Raw genomic sequence first — 21,927 nt, forward strand, 5'->3', positions numbered from 1 at the left:
GTTACACATTGCGAATACATAGCAAAAGAAATCCACTACTGTACAGCTATACTATTGATGTCAAACAGCTGGATACAACGTCTGGCATAAAATATCTAAACGTAAACTATCCAGAGCAACCTTAAGTGGAATGACCATATGAAACAGATAGTGGGAAAAACAGACACCAGATTCAGATTCATCGGAAAAATCTGAAGGAAATGCAACTCATCCACGAAAGAAGTGGCTAATAAGGCACTCGTTCGCCCCCGATTCTTGAGTGTTGTTCACCTGTCTGGGATCCCTATCAGGTAGGACTGACAGAGGAGATAGAGAAGATGCAACGAAGAGCGCCGTGTTTCGTCACAGGATCGTTTACCTGGCAAGAGAGCGTTACGGAGATGCTAAACAAACTCCATTGACAGACGGTACAAGAGAGGTGTTGTGCATCACGGAGACATTTACTATTGAAATTTCGGGACAGCACTTTTCAGGAGGAGTGAGACAACACATCACTTCCCCCATATACATCTCACGTATTGACCAGGAGGAGAAAATTCGAGAGATTAGAGCCAATAGAGAGGTTTATCGATGCTCAGTCTTCCCACGCTCTATTCACAAGTGGAACAGGGTTGGAGGGATCAGATAGTGGTACCGAAAGTACCCTCCGCCTCACACCATTAGATGGCTTGCGGAGTATGATGTAGATTTGTGGGTTATGAATATTTTGTGTTAACCCTTTCGTGGTTGATGGGTCATATATGTCCCACTAACTTTGAGCGCCAGTTCGAGTGTTGGGATATATGTTACCCAGCTCTGGACGGTGCTGACATCTAGGGACGACTGTACTGAACCTGAGAAAAAAATCGGGACTGCACTGCAAAGGCAGGAGTGCTAGTTCTGCAAGGTTCGCAGAAGAGCTTCTGTAAAGATTGAAAGGTAGGAGACGAGATACTGGCAGAAGTAACGCTGTGGGGATGGGGCGTGAGTCCTGCTTGGGTAGCTCAGTTGGTAGAGCACTTGCCCGCGAAAGGCAAAGGTCCCGAGTTCGAGTCTCGGTCGGGCACACAGTTTTAATCTGCCAGGAAGTTTCATATCAGCGCACACTCCGCTGCAGAGTGAAAATCTCATTCTGAGAACAAAAGTTGTTTGCACTGCTTGTGGTGTACCACTTTGTGCCACACCATGTTTTTCCTTGTTTCATGGAATGTAAAGTTTTGTAAGTATTGGTCATGTATCATGAAAACTGAAATGTAATGAATATTTTTTATACTGGCTCTACACAAATAAAAAGATTACATGCATGTATAATTTGTAGGTATTTTATTCTCCACAAAATCCACTTTATGGCTAAAAAAAAAAAAAAATAAATAAATAAAATAAAAAAAAAATTACAAAATCAGTCAGCAGAAAAGGTATCTCGCGTTGGTTCATGGGACATGTGTCCCACTTGCTGTTGTGAAAAAATGGAGAAGTAAAAAATATTTTGGTGGTGAAAATATAATAATGGGACTGAAAAGAAAACGTCATCACCTTAATATTTTAAAAATCATGTAAAAAATGAATTTTATCCATGAAAGGGTTAAAATAATTTTTGGAACGAAACAAACTAAATGAAATGTTTTCATATTCCAAACAAATGTAGTTAATAATTACAACCTATGTATGTATCTCAATTATATTAAGAAACTAAATATCAACATTGTGCGTATTTTTCTCAATAAATTATAATTACTTTTGTGGATGTATTTCAAATTTTATTGCCATAAAGTTGCTAAAATCACTTTGGGGTTGAAAGGGACTCAGGCACACAATATGTTTTTCCAGAGCTGATACCATGCAAGGGTTAAGTTGCAAAAAACTGCACCACATACAACAACAACAAAACACAGTGCTCATACAAGCGTCTGCCAATTGTAAAATATGTCAAAGGCTTTAGGAAGACTATACAATGCTTCATAACAACAAATTGCCTCTGATGAGCAAGAAGTCACAACTGTTGACATTAGATTCGTTCTAGCAGTTGCGAGCGAAGTTGAGTCGTGTATGAGTAGTACCTTCTCCCGCCGTTGACTACAGAAGTCTACGTTCACATATTAGTGTAAGCAATTAAGGGTTTTGATTTTAGACACACCACGAATTATTATGTTTCTAAATAAATTAGACGTAATTTATTTCAATTGATTTTAAATAAGAAGGTGCTTGTTTATTCTTTAATGCATGCTGGTGAGTGCTACAATTTCATAAGAATTACATGTAATTTACTTACTCAATATGCTTGTTATACTTCGCTTATCTTAATTGTATTCTCACCTGCACCACTGCACCAGCTGTCCTGCAAGGGTAAGACTACTCTGTAACACTGGATCTTCTGTGTATGACTGACTGTATGTGCTTTTCCCTAAATTTCCAAGGATTAGTGAAAATGACCACCTCTTATTTTTATTGCCTTGTGTTGATGTTTTCTCCAGTTTATAGTTGTTTCTTAAACTTGAGTGCTATTTTCGTTTACAGCCGAAGGATCCACACGTTGTCAGACGACAATACGGTATTTCAGTTCAACAATGTTATTCCATCCTGGAGTTTCCGTTGTTTGAGTATTTCAGTTTTATCACTACTGTGGTCTCCAGTAGTGGGAACATTGTGACTGCTACACCAATATTTTCTATTATAGTGTTCCCCCCCGCCCCTCCCCACCCCCTTGCTGTGGCTAAGTTCATCATACGGAGTGGTTGTGCTCGTGGCCATGGTCCTCGTGCAAGTAGTGGAACCATTAATCCCAAGAAGAAAAGCAAAGAAAAAAGAAAGTAGTTCAAAGACAATGTAGTGATAATTGTTTATCTTATGGGTCTTTAGACGTGACAACATTCCCAGTCCTCCTGAGTGTGTTGTGAAAAACATGGTAATACTGCTATGCTTCCCAGTAAATTGAAATGAAATTTGTCAACAAAACATACCTCTCCATTTACTAAAAATGTGAATTATTTTCATCAGTTGTTGCAACTAAATAAAAAAGAGTTATGTTCATGACTACATCAATACGTGTTTCACAAAAAAGAAGCTAGCTGTATGATAGCTGAACTTATCGTAAAGGCCAAAAAACCACACACAATAGCAGAATCGTTAATGTCCACATGTAAAGAAGTGGTAGAAATAGTGCTTGGTTCAGAAGCTGCTCCAAAAATTTCAAAAACTCCCTGTTGACACAATCAGCTCGAAGTTAATGCTATCGAAGACATTTTGAAGAAGAACATAAAGAGCAGTTGTAAGTTCTCACTTATATCGACGAGCCTACTGATAGTGCCAGTCATGCACAACTTCTTTCCTTCATAAAATGTGTTAGTGGGGATGTAATTGCAAGTAATTTATTTTCTTTCGACGAATTATCACAACCAATAACTTGCGAAAAAAATATTTCGTGCAACTAATGAATATTTGGTCCGTAATTAATTAACGTGGAAGGATTGTGTCAGTGGTGGTACAGACAGAGCCTCTTCTATGACAGGCAGAGTGAAAGGATTTGTGGGTAAAGTATGTGAAGTAAACCCTAACTTATGAACTGAACATCGTCTCAGTAACTGCGTAGCCATTGTTGCTAAGTCTTTACCATAAACAGCAAAAGCCACAATCTTCCTCAAATCACAGCCTCTAAATACACTACTGGCCATTAAAATTGCTACACCACGAGGATGACGTGCTACAGACGCGAAATTTAACCTACGGGAAGAAGATGCTGTGATATGCAAATGATTAGCTTTTCAGAGCATTCACAAGGTTGGCGCCGGTGGTGACACCTACAATGTGCTGATATGAGGAAAGTTTCCAACCAATTTGTCATATACAAACAGCAGTTGACGGGCGTTGCCTGGTGAAACGTTGTTGTGATGCCTCGTGTAAGGAGGATAAATGCGTACCATCACGTTTCCAACTTTGATAAAGGTCAGATTGCAGGCTATCATGATTGCGGGTTATCGTATCGCGACGTTGCTGCTTGTGTTGGTTGAGATCCAATGACTATTAGCAGAATATGGAATCGGTGGGTTCAGGAGGGTAATATGGAACGCCGTGCTGGATCCCAATGGCCTCGTATCACAAGCAGTCGAGATGACAGGCATCTTATCCGCATGGCTGTAACGGATCGTGCAGCCACGTCTCGATCCCTGAGTCAACAGACGGGGACGTTTGCAAGACAACAACCATCTGTACGAACAGTTCGACGACGTTTGCAGCAGCATGGACTATCAGCTCGGAGACCATGGCTGTGGATACCCTTGATGCAGCATCACAGAAGGAGCCCCAGTGATGGTGTACTCAACGACAAACCTGGGTGCCCGAATGGCAAAACGTCATTTTTTCGGATGAATCCAGTTTCTGTTTACAGCGTCATGATGGTCACATCCGTGTTTGGCGACATCGTAGTGAATGAACATTGGAAGCGTGTATTCGTCATCGCCATACTGGCGTATCACCCGGCATGATGGTATGGGGTGCCATTGATTACACGTCTGGGTCACCTCTTGTTTGCATTGACGGCACTTTGAACAGTGGATGTTACATTTCAGATGTGTTACAAACCGTGGCTCTACCCTTCATTCGATCCCTGCGAAATCGTACATTTCAGCAGGATAATGCATGACCGCAGGTTGCAGGTCATGTACGGGCCTTTCTGGATACAGAAAATGTTCGACTGCTGCCCTGGCCAGCACATTCTTCAGATCTCTCACCAATTGAAAACATCTGGTCAATGGTGGCCGAGCAACTGGCTCGTCACAATACGCCAGTCACTACTCTTGATGAACTGTGGTATCATGTTGAAGCTGCATGGGCAGCTGTACCTGTACACGCCATCCAAGCTCTGTTTGGCTCAATGACCAGGCGTATCAAGACTGTTATTACGGCCAGAGGTGGTTGTTCTGGGTACTGATTTCTCATGTTCTATGCACCCAAATTGTGTGCAAATGTAATCACATGTCAGTTCTAGTATAATATATTTGTCCAATGAATACCCGTTTATCATCTGCATTTCTTCTTGGTGTAGCAATTTTAATGGCAAGTAGTGTATGTTATGGCTTTATAACGTTCTATGTGAAGAAATGGGATCAGAAAACGGTACACTTCTGCTACATACAGACGTGGGATGGTTATTCGGAAGTGTTAATGTGAATGTTTGAAGTTAAAGATGAGGTACTTAAATATGTAAGTACAGTCGTGGCTATGTGAATTTATTTGCTGATGATGATGTGACATATCTTTCTCATTAGAAACAAAAATATTCTGACTAGTATTAATAATATTCAAGGGTTTATTAATAAGTTAAATTTGTGGATAAAGACAATTAAAAATGGATCAAGTTAGATGTTCCCAATGGTATGGCCCCTTACTGATAATAATAATGAGTTGATGGACTTAAAGGTCATTTATTACTCTTGTGGCAAAAAAAAAAAAAAAAAAAAAAAAAAAAAAAAAAAAAAAAAAGATATTTTGAGGAAATGTTGAAGATTTGGACTGGATTCGTGACCCACTCGTGGATTCAAAAAATATTCCAATTAATTTAGATTTAGGCTTACAAATAGAACTGACAGATTTGAAAGCAGACAGAGCATTGGAATCAACATTTTCGAAGTTCCTGTGGATTTGGTTGTCAATAGGCTGTGAATACTCAGCTATATCTGAGAAAGCACTTAATGTGTTACCAGCATTTTCAACTACATATTTGTGTGAACTGAGCTTCTCAATGTTGCCTGAAATTAAAACATCAGAGAGAGAGAGAGAGAGATTTAAATCCATCAGTGATGAAATGGAAGATTTCACCACAAATCAGTTGTCAATGTGCAGCTAAGTAGGTTCAGATATCACATTGACAGTGTGGATACAGATATTTAGTTTAATATTCGCATTAGAAATGACTATTTTCTACAGTGAATTAAAATTAACAAGTGTTATTAAATGCATAACTAGTAATTATCCAGGAGGTGGCTATAGAGATAAAGGGCTGTGTGGCATGGACAAAGCAGGTTTTTAGGTTAGAGGACCTGGGGAACACAAAAGGGGGCTTCAGTCTCAAAGAGTTCAGGTTGAACTCAGGAAAAACGTAGATCTAGAAACCATCAGTACAGGAGTTGTAAACCATCAGAGCTGTGTTGGGAAAGTACCAGAGCTTCAAGTGCTAATAGGAAGTACTCATGTTCAAATCGTTGGCACTGGCTAAAGCTGGAGGTAAGTTCAGCTGACATTTTTGTGAAGGCCCTAACAATGTTAAGAAAGGATAGGCCACAAGAAGTTTATTTTGTAGCAAAATTGGAGTAGATAGTTCCTGTGAGTTAGTGAGAGTAGAGGTCATTCTTACCAACAATCTTACCAACAATTGGATACTTTTACTGTCCTCGCAACTCAGACGATCCTCTTGCTGAAAGGTTCAAAGAAAACTTGAGTCTAATTTCAAACAATTATATATAGTCGGTGGTGACTTCAATTTACCCTTGACACATTGGCGAGAATACATGTTTAAATCCATTTATAGTAGGTGGTGGCTTCAATTTATCCTTGACACATTGGTGAAAATACACGTTTAAATCTGGAAGTACACATAGAACATAATCCAAAATTGTGCTAAATACATTCTCTGAAATAATAAAATTATTTCGAGCAGTGCATGAGCCCCCATGAATAGTAAACAGTTGCAAAAACACACTTGATATCTTAGCAACAAGTAATCATGAGCTAATAACGAGCATCGAAACTGATACAGGGATTATGAAACTTTGTATCGAAAATGAGCAGAAAGTACAAAGAGATTCTAGTCTTACAGAAAGTATGCTAGCAGCAAGACACAGTCGATGCCTTGTCTGTGGGATGGCAACTATCTATGACAGGCCGCAAAAGCAGAGTTACTGAACACAGCTTTACAAAATTCCTTCACCATAGGCAACGAACTAAATATTCCAGATTTTGAATGAAGAACATCTGCCAACATCAGTAACTTAGAAGTAAATGACATCGGAGTAGTGAAGCAACTTAAATCACTCAATAAAAGCAAGTATTTCGGTCCAGACTGTACACCAATTGATTCCTTTCAGAGTATGCTGATGCAATTGCTCCATACTTAACAATCGTATACAACTGCTTGCTCAACAAAAGATGCGTACCCAAAGACTGGAAAGTTGCACAGGTAACACCAGTATTCAAGAAAGGCAATGGGAGTAATCCACTAAATTATAAGCCCATATTATTAATATTGACATGCAGCAGAATTTTGGATCATATATTGTGTTCAAACCTTGTGAGTTACCTAGAAGAGAATGATCTACTGACACACAGTCAACATGGATTTAGAAAACATCATTCTTGTGGAATATAACTAGTGCTTTACTCACACAGTATGTCAAGTGCTATTCAAAAAGAATTTCAAATTGTTTTTATTTTTAGATTTCGAAAAGGCTTTTGACACTACACCTCGCAAGCAGGGTGTAATCAAATTGTGTGCTTATGGAATATTGTCTCAGTTATGCCACTGGATTTGTGATTTTCTGTCAGATAGGTCAGAGTTTGTACTAATTGATGAAAAGGCATTGAGTAAAACAGAAGTGATTTTTGTCATTCCCCAAGGTAGCGTTATAGGCCTTTTGCTGTTCCTTATGTATATAACAATTTAGGAGACAACTTGAGCAGTCGTCTTAGGTGGTTTGTAGACGATGCTGTCGTTTATTACCTAGTAAAGTCCTCAGAAGACCAAAACGAATTGCTAAACAGATTTAGAAAAGATATCTGTATGTACAAAAATTGGTAATTGCCCTTAAATAATGAAAAGTATGAGGTCATCCAAGAGTGCTAAAAGGAATTCATTAAACTTCAGGTACACGATAAATCACTCAAATCTAAAGGTCACAAATTCACCTAAATACTTAAGAATTACAATTATGAACAACTTGAACTGGAAAGAACACCGAAAATGTTGACAGGAAGGTTAACCAAAGACTGTGATTTACAGGCAGAACACTTTGAAGATGCAACAGCTCTACTAAAGAGATGGCCTACACTATGATTGTCTGCCCTCTTTTGGAGTACTCTTGTGTGGTGCGGGATCCTTACCAGGCAAAATTAATGAAGTACATTGAGAAAATTCAAAGAAGAGCAGCATATTTTGTATTATCGAGAAATAGGGGAGAAAGTGTCATGGACCTGATACGGGATTTGGGGTGAACATAATTAAAACAAATGTGTTTCTCACTGCAGGGATCTTCTCATGAAATTTCAATCACCAAATTTCTCCTCCGGATACGAAAATATTTTGTTGATGCCGACCTACATACAGAGAAATGATCATCATAATAAAATAATAAGGGAAAGAAAGATATAGGTGTTTGCTTTTTCCGTGCACTGTTTGAGAGTGGAATAATACAGAATTATTGAGAAAGTGATTTGATGAATCATGTAAGTGTGATTTGCAGAGTATCAATCTAGATGTAATGAATGAATGAATGAATTGTATAATGACATAATAATTCAAAATTATATTAAGATTCATACAATATTGAGGGGTTAACCATGTTGGTTGTTGCTTAGCTTGCTCTATGCACCTCAGTTGTGCTACTACTATTTTACTGATGTCCTGGCTGTGTCGGTTGTAGAGAGTGTATTTTTAAGATAATCTTTTATTGTGAAGAGATCAGTGCTGGTGGTGAATATCTTATGATGCAGTATACTTTCCAAAAAATAACTGTAACAAATCTACAAGTATGCATAAGACTACAGCTGACAAAAAACAGTGTCTTTGCTAACCTTTAGATACACTTACATACGCCATCAAGTGTGGCGCCTGAATTGTAAATCATGCTTTTCTACTTACAAATCTTAATTCAGTATTACAGTAATTTGGGTCCCTAGTACTTTCTGGTTTTTCTAGTTATCTCTCATTCTAGTACTTTATATAACTGACATTTATTATTAATGAAAATGTGCACAATATTAGTAAGAAGAAGACAATAGCTGGTCAGTACTTACCTTCAAGAGTGCCAGTTCTGCCAACAAAACACTTAAAAATAGAAACATGAGTCCTATCTTTAGGAAAATATATTTGCTCATCAGGGAGGAAAGAGGGATATGTTGGTGAGGGCTGGAAAGAAGGACAAGTCGATTAGATCCCAGATTCAGAAAGACCAATCCTTTGTAAGTGAGGACAGGAAGAGTATAGCTTAACGTACAACTGACAATGAGCTCATTAGACACAGAGCACAAGCTTCTGTTTGGGAAGTCTTTAGCTTACATGATTAACAGGAACAACACAAAACCTAAATGTGGATCATCAGACTGGGATTTAACTGCTGTCCTCCCAAACGGCACCGACAGTTGGGTGAAAACATACCAGATTTTTATTGTTTTCATGACATTCTTTCACTTATTTCATCATTCGTGTTTTCTAATTTTACCCTCACCATATTCAATGAATTACTGTTCATGATTGTTCCCTATCTCATTATGTAGTCTGCATTTACAAAACCAATAGGTTCGAACAACAACTTGCTTTGACTCTCATAACAGTTTTTAATAGAGCAATTTGCAGTACCTAAATCCAGTTTACTATAACATTAGAATATTAACTATTATACAGTAGGCATTTAATTTTAATTGAAAATGTAAAGTTGCTCCTCAGCATTGCTATATTAAAATCATGTATTTTAACCAATCTGCAAGGATTAGTTATCAAAACAATGAATGAAGTAGTACACAGTACCCTACTCCATCTTAAAACTGCTTTAGTATTATCATAGCCAAGATAGAGAGACAGCCAACATCCACCCCAGTGGTACATGTTTATATGCCTACTAGCACGACAGATGGTGAAGAAACTGAAAGAATATATGACAAGAAAATTATTCAGATAGTTAAGGGAAGAAAAAATTTAATGGTGATGAGAAACTGGATTTCAGTGCTAATAGAACCTGGACCCAGGGAAAGGAATGAAAGGGGAAGCCAACTGGCAGTATTTTGCACAGAGCATAATTGAATCATTGCTAACTCTTGGTTTAAAAATCATGAAAGAAGGTTGTATACATGGAATAGATCTGGAGGAGAAACTAGAAGGTTTCTGATGCTTTATGTAATGGTAAGATAAAGGTTTTTGAAAGCAGATTTTAAACAGTAAAACATTTCCAAGGGCAGATGTAGACTAATGATAATTTATCGGTTATGAACTGCAGATTGCAAGTAAGCAGATAGCAAAAAGGAAGAAAATTGGATTAAGTGAAGACACGGAGGTCATCAAGAATCTCAAAGGCCATCATTACATGATGACTGACTGAAACAGAGGAAAGTAATTGCTGCAAGACGAATTGATAGCTTTGAGAGGTGAAATAGAAGGCACCAGAGAGTGAAAGTGGGGAAAAAGGTAGAAATCTTTGGATAACACATGAGATATTGAATGTAACTGACAGGAGGAAATATAGAAAAGGCAGCAAATGAAGGAGGCAAAAGGCAGATGGCAGCTGTACATCTATTTGGACCCATTCCAAGAACTACTAGACGATTCTGTTACATATTCATTGCTGTAGAACTAATTTCGGAATTTGTATCTTTCACTCCGATACGAAAAGCCACTGCTACAACTGTTTCTAACGCTTTTACTAAACATTTTTTGCCTCATGTTGGACATGTTCAGAAAGTAATCTCCGACAATGGACTGCAATTTCGATCAGTAACATGGAACCGCACATTGCAAGCTAGAAATATTATAGCATTTTTATCTCCAGATACCATGCTTCTTCCAGCCCATCAGAGCACATCATGAAAGAGATTGGAAAACTTTGTTGTACCTACTGTCAGAAATACGTATCGATTGGGACAAGCACATTTCAGATTTTCTGGACATCATCAGTTCAATAGCAAACGACTCCACCATGCTCTTGCCGCATCTTGTGTTGAAAAATATACGTCCACCTAATAACATTCATGACATTGTTTCTTTTCCTACTACAAGAAGATTACATCACCATGAAATTATAGACATCACAGATAACAATATAAAGCATGCAGCACAGCGCCGCAAAAGTCAACAAAAACAGGAGAGTAACCTCCAGAAATTTTGCATAGGACAAAAAGTATTGGTACACACTCACTACTTATCCAACAGAGGAAAGTGTCATGCAGTAAATTTGAACTTTTGCATTCTGGACCTTGTAGGATACGTAATCTTCCCCATCCCAGTGTGGTTCACATTAAAACTTTACGAACGAGAAAATCGCGAGGCAATCATCACATTAGCAACATCAAATACTTATAAAATAACTTTTGTTTAGGTTTATTTCAAGTAGCTAGAAGGAATTTTGATGATTACATACCACAACTATTTATTTTTTCGCCTTGTAGCTTTGCATAAACATTTTTTCCTATTTTTCAGCAACTCTGCTAACTACCAAATTTTTTACAGATGTGCGTATTTATATTGCTAGCTTTTATATCCCCCCCACAAACCATGGACCTTGCCGTTGGTGGGGAGGCTTGCGTGCCTCAACGATACAGATGGCCGTACCATAGATGCAACCACAATGGAGGAGTATCTGTTGAGAGGCCAGACAAACGTGTGGTTCCTAAGAGGGGTAACAGCCTTTTCAGTAGTTGCAGGGGCAACTGTCTGGATGATTGACTGATCTGGCCTTGCAACACTAACCAAAATGGCCTTGCTGTTGTGGCAATGCGAACGGCTGAAAGCAAGGGGAAACTACAGCTGTCATTTTTCCCGAGGGCATGCAGCTTTACTGTATGATTAAATGATGATGGCGTCCTCTTGGGTAAAATATTCTGGAGGTAAAATAGTCCCCCATTCGGATCTCCGTGCGGGGACTACTCAACAGTAGCTTTAATAATGAATAGGAAAATAGAAGTGCGGGTGAGCTACCATAAACAGCATAGTGAACGCATTATTGTGGCCAAGATAGACACGAAGCCCATACCTGCCACAATAGTACAAGTGTATATCCCAACCAGCTCTGCAGATGACGAAGAAATTGAAGAAATGTATGATGAAATAAAAGAAATTGTTCAGATAGTGAAGGGAGACGAAAATTTAATAGTCATGGGTGACTGGAATTCGACAGTAGGAAAGGAAGAGAAGGAAACATAGTAGGTGAATATGGATTGAGGCTAAGAAATGAAAGAGGAAGCCGTCTGGTAGAATTTTGCACAGAGCATAACTTAATCATAGCTAACACTTGGTTCAAGAATCATGAAAGAAGGTTGTACACATGGAAGAGCCCTGGAGATACTAGAAGGTTTCAGGCAGATTATATAATGGTAAGGCAGAGATTTAGGAACCAGGTTTTAAATTGTAAGACATTTCCAGGGGCAGATGTGGACTCTGACCACAATCTATTGGTTATGAACTGTAGATTAAAACCGAAGAAACTGCAAAAAGGTGGGAATTTGAGGAGATAGGACCTGGATAAACTGAAAGAACCAGAGGTTGTACAGAGTTTCAGGGAGAGCATAAGGGAACAATTGACAGGAATGGGGGAAAGAAATACAGTAGAAGAAGAATGGGTAGCTTTGAGGGATGAAATAGTGAAGGCAGCAAAGGATCAAGTAGGTAAAAAGACGAGGACTAGTAGAAATCCTTGGGTAACAGAAGAGATACTGAAATTAATTGATGAAAGGAGAAAAAACAAAAATGCAGTAAATGAAGCAGGCAAAAAGGAATACAAACGTCTCAAATATGAGATCGACAGGAAGTGCAAAATGGCTAAGCAGGGATGGCTAGAGGGCAAATGTAAGGATGTAGAGGCTTATCTCATGAGGGGTAAGATAGATACTGCCTACAGGAAAATTAAAGAGACCTTTGGAGAAAAGAGAACCACTTGCATGAATATCAAGAACTCAGATGGAAACCCATTTCTAAGCAAAGAAGGGAAAGCAGAAAGGTGGAAGGACTATATAGAGGGTCTATACAGGGGCGATGTTCTTGAGGACAATATTATGGAAATGGAAGAGGATGTAGATGAAGATGAAATGGGAGATATGATACTGCGTCAAGAGTTCGACAGAGCACTGAAAGACCTGAGTCGAAACAAGGCCCCGGGAGTAGACAACATTCCATTAGAACTACTGATAGCCTTGGGAGAGCCGGTCCTGAGAAAACTCTACCATCTGGTGAGCAAGATGTATGAGACAAGCGAAATAACCTCAGACTTCAAGAAGAATATAGTAAGTCCAATCACAAAGAAAGCAGGTGTGGACAGATGTGAAAATTACCGAACTATCAGTTTAATAAGTCACAGCTGCAAAATACTAACACGAATTCTTTACAGATGAATGGAAAAACTGGTAGAAGCCGACCTCGGGGAAGATCAGTTTGGATTCCGTAGAAATGTTGGAACACGTGAGGTAATACTGACCCTAAGACTTATCTTAGAAGCTAGATTAAGGAAAGGCAAAACTACGTTTTGAGCATTTGTAGACTTAGAGAAAGCTTTTGACAATGTTGACTGGAATACTCTCTTTCAAATTCTGAAGGTGGCAGGGGTAAAATACAGGGAGCGAAAGGCTATTTACAATTTGTACAGAAAGCAGATGGCAGTTATAAGAGTCGGGGGGTATGAAAGGGAAGCAGTGGTTGGGAAGGGAGTGAGACAGGGTTGTAGCCTCACCCTGATGCTATTCAATCTGTATATTGAGCAAGCAGTAAAGGAAACAAAAGAAAAATTCGGAGTAGGTATTAAAATCCATGGAGAAGAAATAAAAGCTTTGAGGTTTGCTGATGACATTGTAATTCTGTCAGAGACAGCAAAGGACTTGGAAGAGCAGTTGAATGGAATGGACAGTGTCTTGAAAGGAGGGTATAAGATGAACATCAACAAAAGCAAAATGAGGATAATGGAATGTAGTCGAATTAAGTCGGGTGATGCTGAGGGAATTAGATTAGGAAATAAGACACTTAAAGTAGTAAAGGAGTTTTGCTATTTGGGGAGCAAACTATCTGATGATGGCCGAAGTAGAGAGGATATAAAATGTAGACTGGCAATGGCAAGGAAAGCGTTTCTGAAGAAGAGAAATTTGTTAACATCGAGTATAGATTTAAGTGTCAGGAAGTCGTTTCTGAAAGTATTTGTATGGAGTGTAGCCATGTATGGAAGTGAAAAGTGTACGATAAATAGTTTAGACAAGAAGAGGATAGAAGCTTTCGAAATGTGGTGCTACAGAAGAATGCTGAAGATTCGATGGGTAGATCACTTAACTAATGAGGAGCTATTGAATAGAATTGGGGAGGAGTTTGTGGCACAACTTGACTAGAAGAAGGGATCAGTTGGTAGGACATGTTCTGTGGCATCAAGGGATCACCAATTTAGTACTGGAGGGCAGCGTGGAGGTTAAAAATCGTAGAGGGAGACCAAGAGATGAATACACTAAGCAGATTTAGAAGGATGTAGGCTGTAATAGGTACTGGGAGATGAAGAAGCTTGCACAGGATAGAGTAGCATGGAGAGCTGCATCAAACCAGTCTCAGGACTGAAGACCATAACAACAGATTTTATATATGCTTATTCTGATTTATATATTTATAATATGATGCAACACAGATCTTTTTACCTGATACATTTTCCATGTTCATCGTACAAATTCTATTGGTACCTAGTTTTCACGTTTCCTCGATTATTCGGCATTTCATTAGGTGGCGATGTGCCTGGCAGGAAGAATCTTGCAGGTCGGTTTTCTTACTGTAAGCTTAGGCCTTGCACATTTTTCTGTTTCCATACGGGTGTACATGAAAACAACAACTGAAAGAGACAACTTTTATTTTGACATGTGTCCAGCATATCCCATTCCTTGGATGGTCTGACCACTGCAAACTGTAACTCATACATTTTTTTATATAATAAGAATTTGTGTTCTTTTTGTATATAGCCTCTATATGTCTTATGTTCATTTATTTCTGATGCTATTGTCTAATGAATTATCATTACATTTTTAGTTAGGTTAATCACTCTTTGCACTTTATAATTTTGCCATGTATCATTTATCCTCAGTCTTGTGCCCTAATTTGCTATATCTCTTTTACTTGATGATGTCACTAGTTTACTTGCTTTCACCTATGTAGATTTAAGAAATCAATGTTCCCTGTAAGACATGTCAAAAATGCACTCATCCATTTTGTATATTTTGCAGAACCAATGTACCAAAGTCTCATTGTATTCAAACAAGACATTATGCTCATAAACAGAAGCACATGAAAGTGCAGGAAATGCAGTACACAGAAAGCAAGACATAAGCAACTTATATGGAATTCTAAACACCTCTGACACTTCTCACACTCTTTCCTAGCACACCTTTTATAGACGCTTTCTCTTAGTGTACTAGGTAAATTAGGCAGATTGCCTATAAAGATTTAGGATTAAGGATATTTGTTCCCCTGCATTTTGTCTTAGATGTAAGAGTATTATTGAAATATTTAATGAGTGTTTACGCTCTGAGCAGCACCAATTTTTTTTTTTTTTTTTTTAAATAGTGATGGAACATTGATGTTTAATAAGTGTTCATGCCTTGAGCTGCACTTCCATAATGAGGATTATATTCATATATTGATGATTATTCTTAATGGTATTCTATGATGTTAATATACAGGGTGTCCCAGCTATCTTGTCTACCCAAAATATCTCTGGAACAATAACAGCTATTGGAAAATGACTTTCACCGGTATCAATGTAGGGCTGGGGCCCATGAATGTACATATTTGGAAACATTCTAAAACGAAAGCATATGTGTTTTTTAACACAAACTTATGTTTTTTTAAATGGACCTCGTATATTTTTTCTTCAGCAATCCATAGCATGACAAAGCACATACACAATGGCGTTGATTGCATCGCAATATTCCCATTACATCCCGAGATATTGAGACGCAAAGTTGACGCTTGAAACACCCGACATGCGCTGCTATCGCACGTCCTGAGGCTCAGGCGTGAACCCCATGCTACCCGTAATCGCGATGTGATTGACATGTGTAATCACACCTCCATACTTATCAAGAGGTCCGAAACGAATAATACGGTCTGCTGCCATCAACTCTCATAAGCACATAATGGTTTCCCTCTTGCACGTTTTACGTATCTACGTACACAATATGAACCAGTACCGATTGGTGTACACCCGTCACGTTGCCTTATTTATCCTGCACACCCAAAATAAGGTTTATCTAATGCGTTATATGACCCATTGTGCCTGTCGCGTAGGGCCTGGCTCTACCTAGTCAAGTGTCCAACGTAGTTCCCACTACTACCACAGTTACCACTTCGCCTTGTTTATGATTTGCGACCCATGCAAACTCCTGTACTCCACCACCCTCCGAGCATCCCATTTGTTGTTGCTTTGGCGTGCAGTACACCGCTTGCCAGTGTAGTCGTACATCAGAGTAATCTAGTGACGGCACGGAGGTAGTACACACTGTGAATAAACGTTGTGTTGTGCAACTTATACTGTACAGTATAATGTACACACATGAAGATATGGTAGAAATGCTGCTGATCTATGGAGAATGTACGTTGACGGGAAATACATTATGAGATTGCTTGTTTGTTGATAGTACTGCTAGCGAACATTATGATTATTAAGTTAATATGTCTGTTTTCTACCCTACTCTACCTACGTGTACTGTATCCTGTTGTAGGTGGACGAAATGCTGTTCAGGCAGGACGACTGTACAGAAGACGATTCCCTGACAAGCCATCGCCTTCGCACCGGATGTTTGGTCGTCTCACATCTCGTCTACGTGAAATGGGAAGCTTAAATCCAAGGCCTCGACATTGTCCTAGAACACGTACAGAGGAACATGCTGAAGTTGCTGTGCTCACTACCATAGCTGTGAATCCTCAAATCAGCACATGTCAAATTGAACGTGAAGTTGGTGTGTCGAAATCAAGTGCACAGCGTATTCTTAAACGTCATAAATTTCATCCTTACCATGTTCATTTACACCAGGATCTTCATGGAAATGACTTCTGCAATAGGGTAACATTTTGTTGGTGGGCTCAGCAAAAACTTCTGATTAATCCAAATTTTTTTGCAGATGTTCTCTTTACCGATGAGGCATCATTCTCCAACAAAGGAATTGTCAATATGAGGAATATACATTATTGGTCCGCAGACAATCCAAAATGGCTCCGTCAGGTAGAGCATCAACGTCCGTGAAAAGTTAATGTTTGGTGTGGGATTATTGGAGATACCATTATCGGAACTTTCTTCATAAATGGCATCCAAAATGGCAGACAATACTCCAGATTTATACGACACAATCTTCCTCTTCTCTTGGACACCGTACCTCTGAACCGGAGAATGGTCATGTGGTATCAGCATGACGGATGCCCTGCACATAACGCCTTATGAGCACGACGACTTCTGAACCTTAAGTTCCCTGGTAGGTGGATTGGACGAGGTGGCCCAGTTAGGTGGCCTGCCTGATCTCCGGACCTTACACCGCTGGATTATTTTTTTTTGGGGAGCAGTGAAGGATGCTGTTTACCAACATGAACCAACAACACCAGAGGACATGAAGAAACGCATTAATGATGCTTGTACAGCCATCAAAGAGGAAACAGTAGCACGAAGTAGGGCATCCTTCATCCCCAGAGTGACCCTATGTATGCAAGCCAATGGGCGTCACCTTGAGCATGAGATGTGAACGCTATGTTTAGTATGTAGTGCTGGTATCACAGTGGAAGTTTCTACAAAGGGCCATTTTACCCAGTGATGTTAAGAAACATTTGTTTGCAACAATTTGTCATTTAACGCATTAGATAAACATAACATTGATAATTATGTGATAATAAAACTAATTGGTTAAACATGTTTACATTCATCTTCTATGTCCTACCTGAACTTCCCAAATCAAAAAATTTGTACCTAAACAACGGTAAAACTTTTAGTCCACTTGCTCGTTTCACTAAAACCATCAACATGAATTTTACTATTACGAGTGAATGATTAACTGTCACTTGCGCTAGATCTACAGTAAAGTAAAGTTTTCACGTTGAACAGCATTACCTTTTTAGTAACGGATTAACGATAAGCGAAGTTAACTTTGTGACTAACGTTGCGGTACACAGATATGTTACAGAACAGCATCACCCCTAGCCTATGGGATAAATACCTGCTGGAATGTACGACGTTAATGCAGGATGGCAGCAGACCGTATCATTCGTTTCGGACCTCTTGATAAGTATGGAAGTGTGATTACGCATGTCAATCACATTGCGATTACGGGCAGCATGGGGTTCATGCCTGAGCCTCAGGACGTGCGATAGCAGCGCATGTCGGGTGTTTCAAGCGTCAACTTCGCGTCTTAATATCTCGGGATGTAATGGGAATATTGCGATGCAATCAACGCCATTGTGTGTGTGCTTTGTCATGCTATGGATTGCTGAGGAAAAAATATAGGAGGTCCATTTAAAAAAACGTAAGTTTGTGTTAAAAAACATACATGCTTTCGTTTTAGAATGTTTCCAAATATGTACATTCATGGACCCCAGCTCTACATTGATACCGGTGAAAGTCATTTTCCAATAGCTGTTATTGTTCCAGAGATATTTTGGGTGGAAAAGATAGCTGGGATACCCTGTATATTTTGTTTGTTTTCTTTCTAGGAAAATCTGTCTTACCTGGTGACACAGAATTGGAGATGTTTGTGGGAGACTGTCACAGAAGCGTTACACCAAAAAACATTTTTTTTTTCACCATTCCTTATAAAATTGCATATGATACTGCCTTCTTATGTTAGCTTGCATTGACTGCCTTTTTTCAGGTCACTTTTACAGGTTCCACTATTTCTGCAGTTCGCCCTCAACTTTGTATATTTATCTCTTTGTTTACGGTGTAATGTAAAATGTATCTAGTCACTAAGGTATATTGGCCTTAGTACTCGTGTCTTTATGCTTGCATGTACTATAATCACAATTTTTCTTTGATGTGGCCATAGCAGTTCTTGACGCAACACGATTGACTGTTAATCGTTTTCTTTACAGATAAAGCACACTGCCCTAATCAATCATTCCCATATCATTCCCTGTAGATATGCGCATTGTTAGAGATGTAGGTCATTTAACAGATAAGTTTTATGATGCCCTGAGGGTGCTACACAACCTATAAATATTGTGTCTTTACTCACATGGTACCATACTTTGATTCTGTTTCTAGTTGTCTAAAAGGTATTCATACAGGCCATGCAGAGCTGCACTTTTATATAATACTGCTATTTATGCACTTTGTTCTTTTAAAAGTCTTCCGAGTTATGTATTCTTATTATGAATTATGCAAAGGCCTCTGAGTGCCATATAAAGTTATAAGTAAATGATATTTTATGATACTTTCTCAGCTTTGATGTTTATTCTATGTAAAACTAGGCCACCTTGAGCCACAAAAATGTTTCCTGTCACATTTGCTATTAAGATCAGCATTTATTTCATGGAACAACCAGGCCACTATGAGCCTCAAAGAAGATTTTGTCACCTTTTAGTTATTAAGGTCAGCATTTACTTCATATAAAACTAGGCCACTTCAAGCTCCAGTCATTTTTATAGCTACTAAGATCAGCATTTATGTATGTAGAAAGGCCGCTTCGGCCTCTGTTTGATATTTTCTCTGCACTTGTTTTAGTTATTAAGATTTGCATGTATTCCAAGTACAAGGCCATTTGGAGCTGTTCAAGTCTTGATTTTACTGTTACGTTTTCTTAATATTGCGTATATAAGGCCACTGGGAGCCACAGTATAATATTATGAACTAATGATGTTCTCTGTCATGTTAGGTTATTCTATGTCTAATTGGCAGCCTGATGCCACACTTGATGATTTTGTCTTTTTCAGAGTTCACCTTCAGTTCTGCCTATTCACTCTTATGTGAAGCATTGTTGCTTCATCCAGTGTGTAATTTCATTAGGATACTGAACACTTTCCGATCAGATAGATTACTCGATGTTGCCATAGGTAGAAATGGAAATGGTCATATTCCACTACCTTCCATTAACAGTCTCCTACCTCTTTTTATGGTATTAGAGCAATTTACTACTAGTATTAATACTTCAACATAAGTGACTATACATGTTGTTTGGATCTCAGAAGAGTGGAGTGGGTTGGGTTGGGTTGATTTGGAGGAGTAGACCAGGGCGTTGCACATGACCTGTTCATTAGATACAAACTTCAATATCTCAAGAACTGGAGGAGATCTCACTCTGCTCTCAATTTTAAATACAATTTTGATACATTGGCTACATTTCATACAAAGCAATGTATGACCTATAATGAACCAATCACAAGGTCTACACGATGTGTTTTTACTATTACAAACTCTTGAAATTTCATGCAATATGTTACTTAACACTGATACAACATAATATCTATGACAAATAACAAAAATAAATTCAGACCTCTAACAGAGCAAAGATATCAGGCTGTGAAATACAAAAGAATTAGTTTTCTTAAAACTAAATAGTATGTGTTTCGGAGCAGCTGGCTAGTTCATACAGCTTTTCACTGAGAATATGCATAGATGCTGTGGACACAGCTGATATCATGCTCAGCACATTCTGTGTCTGGCAATGTGGACCTCCACTGTAGCACATGGCAGTTAACACCTGTTTGACATGTAAAAACCGTAATATGGAGCTTTGCCACAGAGTGTTTTGCGCACCGAGGCAACAGAGAGAGTAGAAGGTCAAATAAATTTACTGATAAGCATTGTGTCAGCTTTAGTTTAGAGATGATAGAAGAGGCTGAGGAGTAAAGATGGTTTAAAGAGGAAGTAATATGTCGTAATGTGTGAGTAAATAGCTCGATGTTATGTTAAATTTAGTACATTTGTTTCTTGAATTTTTACAATGTATGTAGCAACTTCCATGGGTGGACAAGGAGTAAAACTGCTAGAATACCACTGACAGGGGTGGGGTGGGGTGGGGTGGGGTGGGGGGGTGGGGGGGAACAGAGAGAGAGAGAGAGAGAGAGAGAGAGAGAGAGAGAGAGAGAGAGAGAGAGAGAGAGAGAGAGATCATCAATTACCATCAGTATTAGGAAAAGGATAGATTGCTATTCACTGTAAAGATGATCCATTGGGTTATAAATAAGCAGAACAAAAAGACTTTTCGTTGTGCCTGTCTGCAACTGAATACCAAGCGAGGTGGCGCAGTGGTATTCGGGAGGATGATGGCTCAGTCCCCGTCCGGCCATCCTGATTTAGGTTTTCGTGATTTCCCCACATTGCTTCAGGCAAATGCCAGGATGGTTCCTTTGAAAGGGCATGGCCGATTTCCTTCCCTAATCTGATGAGACCGATGCAACTCAATGTGTCATCTTTACAGTGAGTAGCAATCTACCCTTTTCCTAATATTGTTATAGTGCGTATCTATTTTGTTACTGAGTGGTCACCATATAGTTAATGAGAGCCATAAAGGGAGCTGGATGCTGCTGGAAGCAGTCTTCATCGAATTTTTCTCAGTACACCTCTTCGAGCATGGGAACCATCAGTATGCATCAACTTTTCATAATTAAATATGTAAAGTAATCATAATTTTGTAGTTAAAAGACAAATGACACTTGTGAAAGCCACCAGGTAACACACCACATTTGCTGCTGGCACTCTGCAGCTTTTTGGCAGAGTGCTATCATGAACCACCTGTCACTCTAAAGTAATGAAAGCACCTAACTGTAAAATTGTGGCCAAATGCAACATTGACAATACAGCTGTGCAGGCTGTAACTCCCTTGACAAAGCATTCAATCCTGCAAACCTCCAGCAATAGTATCTGCCAGTCCCTATACTGTACTTGCCTCTGTGCTCTCTCTCCATCCCTTGCCCAAACCTATAACTCCCCTCCCTCTCCCCACCACCATGCTGTTTCCGTGTTAACCCTCCTAGGTGTATTTTATATTTTAGGCTCAGTTTACACTTTGTTTAGGACTATTTCTTTCACACTGAATGCTCTA

The sequence above is a fragment of the Schistocerca americana genome, chromosome 1 (assembly GCF_021461395.2).
Source record: "Schistocerca americana isolate TAMUIC-IGC-003095 chromosome 1, iqSchAmer2.1, whole genome shotgun sequence".
Taxonomy (NCBI): domain Eukaryota; kingdom Metazoa; phylum Arthropoda; class Insecta; order Orthoptera; family Acrididae; genus Schistocerca; species Schistocerca americana.